We start from the raw sequence: 11,251 nt of genomic DNA, 5'->3' as shown, positions 1-11,251 counted from the left end.
CTCCCGTCTTTACTCAGCCGAGAGAAGGGGAGAGGATGTGATAGATGCAGCATCTGGTCATCATGGACGCCTCTGCTTTCACTTACGCGGAATGATCCCGGGGAACCTTTGCTGGTCATGTGTTCCACATTGCCGGGATGGAGCGCAGCGCAGGTGCATTAAAGTGGGCCTGTCAGTATCCTGACGCGTGGCAATATACAGTGATAGTATCATTGATCAATAACACTCCACCTCCATTGAATAGGCTTAACCCCACCGACACCATCTTTGTTTAGGCATCATCCAGGGTCAGCATCTCCTCCCTGGACTGTAGATGCTTGCTTGGAGATGACACAGTTCTTGGCTGTGTTCACAAATGTCTGACACAGATCAGCCCCCTGCTGCTGCCTCTCACCCTCCCGCACTGAGATTGCTGACTTGGAGATGATGCAATCTTGTAAGTCGCGGTGCCTGTGCAGTTCTTCGTGTGTTCTCAAATGTCTGACACAGATCTGCCCCCTGCTGCATCCTGTCACCTTGTGACTTGCTTGAAGGTTGCAATGTACAGACTGATCACACGGGGAGACGGGAGACTCGGAAAATTCTTCCTCCTACATGCAGCACACGGATCACTGGGGGAGGGGAGACTGAGGAAATGCTTCCTCCTACCTGCAGCAGACTGATCACTGGGGGAGGAGAGACTACGGAATTGCTTCCTCCGGCCTGCAGCAGACTGAGGAAATGCTTCCTCCTGCCTGCAGCAGACTGATCACTGGGGTAGGAGAGACTACGGAATTGCTTCCTCCTGCCTGCAGCAGACTGATCACTGGGGGAGGGGTGACTGAGGAAATGCTTCCTCCTGCCTGCAGCAGACTGATGACATCCTCTCAGCCTAGAAGAGCACATCACTGGCAGACCTGTTTCTTTTCAGCTGCAGTTAAGTAACACTTACAGGTCTTGTCCCTCCCCCAGCCTGTGATTGGAGAGTGAAAGGAGAAGCAGGAGACTGATGCACTCACCTTTGTCACTGTGCTCTCTCCTCCTATCAGCATGCTCTTTGTTAGCACATGAGTACTACAGCACAGCTGACTGATCCCTTCTGCTGCTTTACTCTCTCCCAGCCTGAGCTCTGCTGTACAGTATGTTTCTAAAGACTGATACAAAATCAGATACAACACTTGCATTGAAGAGTTACATATAAGGATGTAATAATGAATACAGAGGGGGGGGGGAGGGTGGGGGGAGTGAAGGAGACCAGCATTCGGACCCCAGGGATGGGAAGACTTGGATGCCGCCTGGAATTTGTAGCCTCCGTCCGGCATTCTGGTGTTACACGTCAGGATGTGTGAGGAGGTGAGTCAGCATCGCGCACTGTGCACACGTCCCAGGGGCTGCGGGGAGCGGGGCGCTCAATAAATGAAGACATTGATACAACTTGTTATGGGCTGAGATTAGCAGATGGCACACAGCTGCCTCCAGATCCACCGCCATTGTGCAGCGCTGTGGGCGGAGTAACTCAGACGCATCATATCGCGGTGTAATGTCTGATATAATCCCCGGTGGCACCCAGCATGCAGTGCTCCAGGTGCAGGAGGATCAGTAACCCCATCTGACTTCCAGCTATACATAGACAGACAGAAGGGGCGTAACTAGAAATCACAGGGCCCCATAGTAACATTTTGTATGTGATTTCTAGTTATGCCCCTTGCAGAGCCCACCTGAGATGCCACACAGCCCACCTGAGACCCCACACAGCCCACCTGAGAGTGACCCTGCAGAGCCCGCCATAGACTCTCTATGGTGGGCTCTGCAGGGTCTCAGGTGGGCTGGTCACACCCTAGCATACCTCATACCTGTCAGCTCCGGTCCGCTGTCAGCCTTCTCCACCGCCGGGCTCCGCCTCCTCCTCGGTCGCTAGCAGGCTCCGCCTCCTCCACCACTGCTGGGACAGGCCTCTTCCTCCTCCTCCACCACCATCTGGCCCCGCCATCTCCTCCGCTGCCGCCGCCGGGCTCCGGCCTCCTCCTCCGCAGCTGTTGGCTGTCACTGACTCAGCAGCGGCTGTGAAGAGGAACGCGCCGCTACACAGATCACTGACAGGTTGTTCCTCCTCGCAGCCGCCAGTGACAGCCAACCAGGGCCGGTGCTAGGAATTTTGCCTACACAGGCAAAGTTGTCAAAATGCCCTGTTTTTTCCGCCCTCACCCTGCAGCGCCCTCAGGCGGCCGCTTGCCTTGCCTTGCGGTAGCGCCGGGCCTGCAGCCAACAGCCTGAGATGCCATAGCGACCCACACGGGCCTCAGGGGGACCCCTTTGTTACTATCAGCACCAATTCAGAGATGATTGGAGGATCTACAGCCGAGTGATACACAAATAAGATACATTGTTGTTCATAGTTAAGGGACTTGGACGCTCACTCCTGAATTTGGTGTCACTTTAATAAAGGCTAATTCCAGCCAAACAGATACTTAGCAGGCAAAAAAAGGAGATGAAGGAAAACAGAAGACATGAGAAGAGAAAAAAGTGGAGAGAAGAGAGGGAGCAGAGAAGAGACAATGAGAAGTAGGAGGGGAGAGGAATAGAAAAGAGCGGAGAAAGAAAAGAGTAGAGTAACATAGAAGAGAAGAGACAATGATAGAGAGGGGAGGAATGGATGGGGAGGAGTTTTGGGGGACGTGGACTCAGTTCACCTAGGGTGAGTTCTGGGAAGTGCTATTACTGGATTGACAAAACATTCAGATGTGCAGCAGATAATCCTGGATGGATCTTCAGAGGTCCTTGTACTGATTGGTCAGCAGTGTTGTGGATGATGAGTTGTTATAGACATGATGGTGACCTGGAGAGCTTTCATAAGGTGGACCCAGAAGGTTTCTAATGACCTATAAGTGTCAGCATGTCATCAGGAATCAAATATAAAAGGAGTCTCCTTTGCTCTTGAGATAGATATATCTAGCTGAGGGCTATGGGCATAGATGAGGTGGTGTGTACGTGGATAGAGAACTGGCTACGGGAACGGGTCCAGAGGGTATCTGTAAATGGCACCTTTTTTTTTGGACGATTTCCTGAGGGACCATAATATACAGGGGTACCAGTATCCCTAAGAATGAGATGATGCGTGGACCTATATGGGTTGGACTTGATGGACGTATGTCTTTATTCAACCCCAAATACTATGTAACTATGTAACTCAAGAGCAAAGGGGTTTGCTTCAGACCTGAAGAGAAGAGGGGAGCTCTGGAAAGGTTGTCTTTTGTATATTATGTAAGTCCAATAAGAAAGGTATAATTGTATACTCTATGCAAATTGTTGTTGTTTTTTGAGAGACAGAAGGAGAAAAAAAAGAGAATGGGAGAGATGAAGAAAAAGAGAGAGAGGGGTAGAGGAATGGAAATAGAGAGAAAGAGAGGGAGAAAGAAAGAAAGAAAGAGAGGGAGAAAGAAAGAAAGATGGGGATAGAAAGAGAGGGAGAGAGAGAGAAGGAGAGAGAAAGAAAGTGAAGGGGGGCGAGAGACTGAGAGGAGGTAGGGAGAAAAAGAGAGAGCATGAGAGAGAAGGAGAAACAAAGAAAAAGAAAGAAAGAAAGAATGAGAAGAGAGAAAGAAAGATGATTCTATCTGACATTAAAATGTCACATTTATTTCATGTAAGCAATTGAGCAATTGACCTCTTCACTCCCGCAGACCGCAGCGGGGTGTGTGACTTGGGCTCCGCAGCTGAGCGCTCTCCATCTGCTTGTTGCTGATTCCACATTTTTACTGATCGGAGGGAAATATATTTATCTGGGAAAATTCCACCTTTGCTAAATGGCTGAAGGGCTGTGACCTCTGACCTGACTTCTGTTCACCTCGTCCATCAGGGTGAGCGTAAAGGGTATCAAAGCAGAACAGCTCATCTAATTTATAGGTGGGAGATTCTTTAAAGAGAGTCATCTACAGAGTAAGAAAAGACCCCGGAGGCTGAAAAAAAATCTGTGAATGGCTGGGGACCGAAGAGGGTGAAATATGAGAGGGTGTAGTAAAGACATAACATCTATTTTTTAGTATGTTGGCATCACTGTATTCAGTTTTGTTTTTCAGTTTTACTTTTATTCTAGCCCATGTTTCATGTCACACCCATGTTACTGAATGTCTGTAGCTTGGTATGGACATGGATAGGAGGAAGAGTCTGCAGGAGCCAGAGCATTGCTCTGACCCAGGCGGCCGCTATGGGGCCTGGGCACAGGGGGGCCCGGCCAGGGCCGCCTGGGTCGCTATGGCATGTGGGGGTGCTGGCTGTCACAGACACAGCTCAGCAGCGGCCACGGCGCATTTCCCCTCGTAGCCGCTGCGGAGCTGTGTCGGTGACAGCCAGCCGCTGCGGCAGATGAGGGCCTCCTCTTACATCGCTGGCCAGCGACCTAAGAACAGGTGGGACCAGTGATGTAAGAGAAGGCGGGGCCCGTCGATAGCAGAGGAGGCGGAGCCCGGGGACGGAACAGGAGTCGGGGCCCGGCGACCACAGAGGCGCTGACAGGTAAGAGATCTTAGACCCTGCAGAGCCCACTATAGAGAGTCTATGGTGGGCTTTGCAGGGTCACTCTCTGCTGGGGCTCTGCAAGTGGCATAACTAGCAATCACGGAGCCCCATACAAAATTTTGCTATGGGGCCCTGTGATTTCTAGTTACGCCCCTGATTGCACCTGTGATCCACTGACCATAGTTGCAATGCTTTACTGGCTCCAATTCAAAAAAATAATACTCACTTACAATGGACGCTGCTTCTTGATGCTTAAAAGTTATAATTTCCTGTGGAATCGGCTGGTCCCCTGAGCACTGGTCCCGATATCCTGTTTTAGGGTGGCTCCTTTCCCTTGCAGGGTCCTATGGAGCCACCCTTGTGTGTGCTAGTAAGCTGCGTGTGTCTCTACAAACACACAGACACAGCAAGGCAAGCCACTCTTCTCCTTCCCTCTCATCCAAGCCAGTAGATGGACATCTACTGGAGACTGCTCTGTTCCTTGTGATCGTGTACTGGACAGGAAGTTCAGGGAAGCTGAGCTGAGAGAGTTGGAGCTGTTCAAAAACATGACGAGCGTAGGCGCTTGGACAAAAGTTTAAAGAAATACTTTGCTGGGTGATGTACTGTATATTTGTTTGATCTGAATTTATAATGGAAACAAGTCAGAGAGTTTAATAATGCTACTTTAAGCATATTAATTATTGCAAAGTTTCTTAATGAGACTTCCTGTCAGTAACAGCACTTCCTGTTTCAGGACAAATCTAAGCTGCAGCCTTGCAATTAGCAGCACTGTTGTCAGCCCTGCCGTCTGCACTCCATAAGTTGACCATTGTGCTGGCTCTCTGATACGAAGCCCAAAGGCCAATAGGCTGAGGACCGAGCTGCTGATTGCAGGGCAGCGGCTGGCCATAGACCAATAGTATTTCCTTCCATAAAACGAGTTTTCGGCTTTTAGATAGTTAGAACTTGACAATTATTTTACAGCCGCAGTGATGACAAAAATTCGGAGGAGCAAGATGGAAACTGTTTCTCGAACAAACGAAATTGTAGCAAATAATGTGTTTTTTGTTTTGTTTGGGAGTTTCCATTCATTCCAAAATCAAGTGTTACCGTCAAAGGAAATGTTGAATGACATTATCAAGTCTCTGACGGCGTTATCGAATGTTCTGGTCAGATTTCTTTGTATGAACATTCGCAGGAAAACCTCCCAGTGTCAGTTAGTGTTATTACTGGCGGGATCTCCAGGAAAGAAACATTGTAACAGATTCCTGAAAATGATTTGTTTATGAAAACTGTATACAGTGTCACATGATGCAAAAACAATATTTATTCTTCTGGAATCTTGGTGAGCTTTGTGTATTTCATCCAGATGTGTGCAAAACTTGGAGCTTCCTGTAATAAAGACCGCTCACTGCTGCTCTCTCTCCTTGTGCAGGGTGACTGGTCTTGATGTCATGTCATCGTGATATTACAAGGTAATATTAAGATTTGGTGCACACAAAGTGGATTTATACCCCTTGTGGCCTATTGAGGAATATAGTAAAATTAAAGTTTTCCTTAACGGCGTTTGGCTTTAAAAATGTAAAACATCTTTACAAAAAAACCTGTAATAGAATCCAATAGACCGGACAAAGTTCCCCTTTAGGAGCGGAGAGTTTGGAGATAATTCACTCTCCTGGTGAACTGATTTCGGGTTGACGTTTCCCTGGGGGCAGAAGACGTCTTCCTGGGAGTCCTGTAGACAAGTTTATGCGCTGCGTTCACATTGTTTTTTTTTGTTTGTTTTTTATCGAAGCCCGTGGACGTGCATCAAAACAAACTTCCCCCTGTGAACAAAAAAAGTGAACCGTGAAATCACAGCACACAAAAATGTGCACAAGGGTGCAAGGTCCTTCCAAAGAAGGGACCTACTTCCCGACCCCCCGGGGCGCAAGGCTCCTGACAGGGGTTGAGACTGGTGGCCCACCAACCCGAAGGCCGGTGGACCCCGATCCTTTGGGGACCTGCCGAAACAGGTCCCACACAGTACTAGGCAGGGGGGATCTCCCGAAGAGAAACCCCCCCTCCTGGGTGGGAGGAGACAGAGAACCCCATAGGAGGCACAGAATCTCCTCCCAGCATCAGGAATAGGCCACGAAGAAACCTGCACCATCAGCATCTGTGGGTCAAACAATGCTTTTAAAAAAAGCCAATCGTGTATCGTGCATTAAGTGCAATAAATAATAAAGTGCCAGTGCACCACGCTGACAGGCCCTAGGGGCCGAGTGCAAAGAAATTGCCCCGGACTAGCCATAAGGCCTGTCCAAGAGGCGTTGTGCAGAAATAAGCAATGTGGTGTGTGTGTGACCAAGTGATCAGTGAGTCAAAGTGGGGTCCCACACCCAAGTGACTTCCTGAGCACCCCTGGGACGCCACCCCAAGGGGGCACAACACCACGGGCTTCTGCCGCCCCCAACCCTCCAGCCAGACCAAGTGGTTCTCCGTTCATACCAGGAGGTAGTGCCATCGAGGGTCCTCCTGCTGTCTAGGGTCTAGACGCAACCAGCAGCAGACCGAACCGTCCTCTGACACCCACCAATTACGCCAGAGGGTACTCGAATGCTCTCCCATGGGGCAGCAGCATCCTTTCCCCTCCAACAACTGATAAGAACAGATTTTTTATCCAAGCCCGTGGACGTGCATCAAACTTCCCCCTGTGAACAAAAAAAGTGAACCGTGAAATCACAGCACACAAAAACGTGCACAAGGGTGCAAGGTCCTTCAAAAGAAGGGACCTACTTTCCCGACCCCCCGGGGCGCAAGGCTCCTGACAGGGGTTGAGACTGGTGGCCCACCAACCCGAAGGCCGTGGACCATTTCCTTTGGGGACCTGCCGAAACAGGTCCCCCTCAGTACTAGGCAAGTGGGATCTCCCGAAGAGAAACCCCCCTCCTGGGTGGGAGGAGACAGAGAACCCCATAGGAGGCACAGAATCTCCTCCCAGCGTCAGGAATAGGCCCGAAGAAACCTGCACCTTCAGCAATCTGTGGGTCAAATAGTAAAAATAAAAAAGTGCAAATTCGTGCATAGAGTGCATAAATAAATCTAAAGTGCCAGTGCACCACTCTGACAGGCCTTAGGGGCCGGAGTGCAAAAATATTGCCCCAGACTAGCCATAAGGACTGTCTTGGAGGCGAAGTGCAGAAAATATGCAATGTGGTGTGTGACCAAGTGCACAGTGAGTCAAGGGGGCACAACACCACGGGCTTCTGCCGCCCCCAAACCCTCTAGCCTCGACCAAGCTTCGCACCCATTCTCTCAGGAGGCATTAGCACCTTCAGAGCCTCCTGCCTACAACTGGGGACAAGCCCGGCGTAACCGGACCAGAATCAACCCAGGAGGAAAGGAGGCCCCTCCAGTACCCACCAATCACATCAGGGAATACTGAGCATCTCTCCGTGCCAGTGGATCGATGCCTTTCTTCCCCGAAAACTGATAAGAACAGATACTACACTTGATCTTAGCCAAAAGGCCGAGAAGCGCTGCGTTCATATGTGGAGCCTTTGATGGTGACACGTCTCTGTGATCCCACGTCTGCTCTGTGGTCACCCAATTCTGCTCTCGGCTGATTCACAATCCTCATTCCTTCTTATGGGGACACAATGATTTCTTATCTGGATCTGAACTGGACGGGTAATAAAAATGGTGAATAAAGAAATAAAATGAGCCCCTTTATTACGCAATATGGAAATATCCCGTTATATGTCCGATATCATGTGTGTGAGAGGTGCCGAGGGCTCCGAGGACACGGCTTATATCTGGGAGAGAAGAGTCCTGCTCTGGCCTTTTCGGCTCACTTCTTTTATTCACGGACACTCGGCATCACATGTGGACCTTACCTAGGACAAGCTGCATGCAAATACAGAAACACCCACTCCTCCAGACTGGCACCCACCCATCAAGGTTTGATATTTGCATAACCCCTCCCGAGAGCCAGCCCTCTGCTTTGCATCAGGACTGTGGGTTCTTGAGAGTATCACTGAGGCAGGGTGCTGTGATGTTTTCAGGACACCTTGATGGCCCCTCCCACCAGTTATGATCTGCCTGCATTGCATAGAGAAGCACAGAGACCCGGTGATGACATTACTAGGTCTAAAATAAGGTGTGTAATAAGGGATGCCGATACTAGTATTGGTATTGGTGACGATACTGAGTATTTGGGCAAGTACTCGTACTTGCCCAAATGCTCCCGATTCTTTTACTGATGCCAGAACTTCCGGTATCAGGAAGCCGGGGGCCAAATTTTTACATGCCGTCTGGCTTCCTGATTGGCCGGGATGCCAGCTCCATGATCCATTGTCACCAGGTAATGACCCCCCCCCCTCTCCGACTTCATGATTGGCCCGGAAGCCAGCTCGCTCAGTCCCACTTGGCTGCTAGACTGTTCCATGCAGCCTCTTCTCCCCGGGGCTATGGCAGTCTAAGGACCCATCTAATGCAGCTCTATTAGATGTAAGGGCGCCAAGGGACATACCACAGAGGGAGCGGGGGGAGGGGGGGTTAGGCTCATGGACCGAAGCGAGCACTTAACCCTTGCAGCACAGGGGTAGCCCCACAGAGAGGGTTCATTTTAATAAATCCCTGAGTTCCTCTTTAGCTGATCTGTCCTGTATTTTCCTGGGTGCCTAGGGGCCCCTTCTATTGGCTGATCTCACTGGCCATAGATACAATGTACATGAAAGGCGATAGAATAAGTCCGGGAAGGTTTACAGATCTTCCGGGATTACATTTCAGCTTCCAGTCGGAACATTTATTCGGCTTTTATTCTTTTCTAAGCTCTAAGAGATTCCCCATCGAACGCCTGGCGGGCAGCGATGTCGGATTTCTGGGATTCCACACACCTGTCTATGGAATGTGACGGATCTCTCTCTGCACGGAGGATACAAAGTCTGTATTATGGGAGCAGAGTGGATGCTGAAGGCCACTGACAAGTGCAAGTCCGGGAGGTGGCAACTTGCTATCAGAAAGAGGGTTGGATGCTAGATACACTGGTTCACTTTAAAGTGACATTAAGGCCCCGTTCCCACTGCGCGATATGCAAATCGCGCATTTGTAGCGCGATTTGCATATTGCGCAACATCGCGAGATTTGCCGCGCGATATCGCGTTCAAGCTTGCATTGAGCAAGCTTGAATCGCGGCTAAATCCTCTCCAAAAAGGGTCCTGCTGTAGTGACACACGACCCACGACAGCAGGACCCTTTGCCCCATTGAAATGCATTGGAGCGCGATATCGCGGGAATTACCGCGCGATAAATCGCTCAATGTGAACGGGGATTTAGCCGGGTGGCGAGTCTCTACACACATCGGTACTCGTACTCGATACCGAAAAACCAGTATCGGTGCATCCCTATTGCCAATTTCTGGGTATCCTGGTTTAGAGGTATTCTCCTTCTGTCAAGAGCAGCCTCAGCTCAACCATTGTTCCTGCTATAAATGCGTATTGACCTTCTCCCACCACAAACTAGTGATGAGTCCTATCCATCGCCCCAGTCATACATGTTCCAGGTTTTCATCGCTGTGTGCGGTTTATCCTGGTACTCACCTTGGTGAACGGGTATTCTTCTGGTAGAGGCCGGTTGTGCCCTCTCTGTGCCTAAGGGGTTTTCTCTATCGAGTTACCCCTTTGACAACCCATACAGGATTATATATTCACCATCACATATGTGGGCATTAGATGAGGAGCGCCTTGAGTTGTACACAATAATATTTGGCTCCGGACTTTTTTTGGTGCTCCATCATGAAAGTACAGCCCATGTGTTTTGAGGGATTTAGGGAACCGTCTTCAGAGCTTGTGGTGATAGTTCAGACCGATATTGTGAAACCACTTGGCAGTCCACGTCCAAGTTTGTCCAAAGTCGGGATGCACCATTACCAGGTTTTTGGATATTGAGTATTGTGGCAGCAGGCTGATAAAAAGGTCTGGGTCTAGGTTCAGGTGTTATACAAAAGGTTGTCATCTAGGGGGAAGTCCTGAGGGGGCTGGAGGCTTGGAGGTAACAAGCCCAGCTGATGCTAGCTGGCTTGTTAGGGTCTCTACAAGAAGTCCCAGCCTCCTACGAGAACAACCCCACCCTAGAACCAGACTGTGTGTCTGGTGGACTGGGGGAGCAGACAGCCTGTGTGGCAATCCGCCTGTGTGGCAAACGAGCAGCCTGTGTGGCGTTATCCCAGCATCACATTCACCCATATATCCCTCAAAACTGAAGTAGGAGACGGACACAGGTTTTCCATACACCTCGGGAAAGACGAACCAGCCGATCGGATGGTGAACAGTTACCGGTATCCCGGCATTATACGCGATCTGTATACCTCCTAAATCTGGTGAGTGTATACCCTTGAGCGGATACCTTACACTTGTTTCCTGCTTGTCTAAATACACGATTAAAGGAACATCGATTGGACACATATTTAAGAAAGCCAGAAAAGGACTTATTTTTAGATTTATTGGATCGTCATCAGATTTATTTTCAATAATTATTAGTCACAACATTTGTCAAAAAAATAAATAAATGTAAAAACATATATCTTTTTGAATAATTCACGATTATTTGGACACAATAATCACATATTTGTTTCACTTAAGTGATTTTGACACAATATTGCAAATCTTTATTTTTTTTGCTTGAGATGGTTTTGTATTTTTCAATGATATTAAGCCCTTAAAAAGAGGTTATAAGCGAGTGGAAGAGTCCTTAATGCGCTACCATTGGAAGCCAATCCTCGCAGTATGAATAC

The sequence above is a fragment of the Nanorana parkeri genome, unplaced genomic scaffold (genome assembly GCF_000935625.1).
Source record: "Nanorana parkeri isolate BGI_ZX_2015 unplaced genomic scaffold, ASM93562v1 scaffold1372, whole genome shotgun sequence".
Classification (NCBI taxonomy): Eukaryota; Metazoa; Chordata; class Amphibia; order Anura; family Dicroglossidae; genus Nanorana; species Nanorana parkeri.
Note: the sequence above shows the minus strand (reverse complement) of the source record.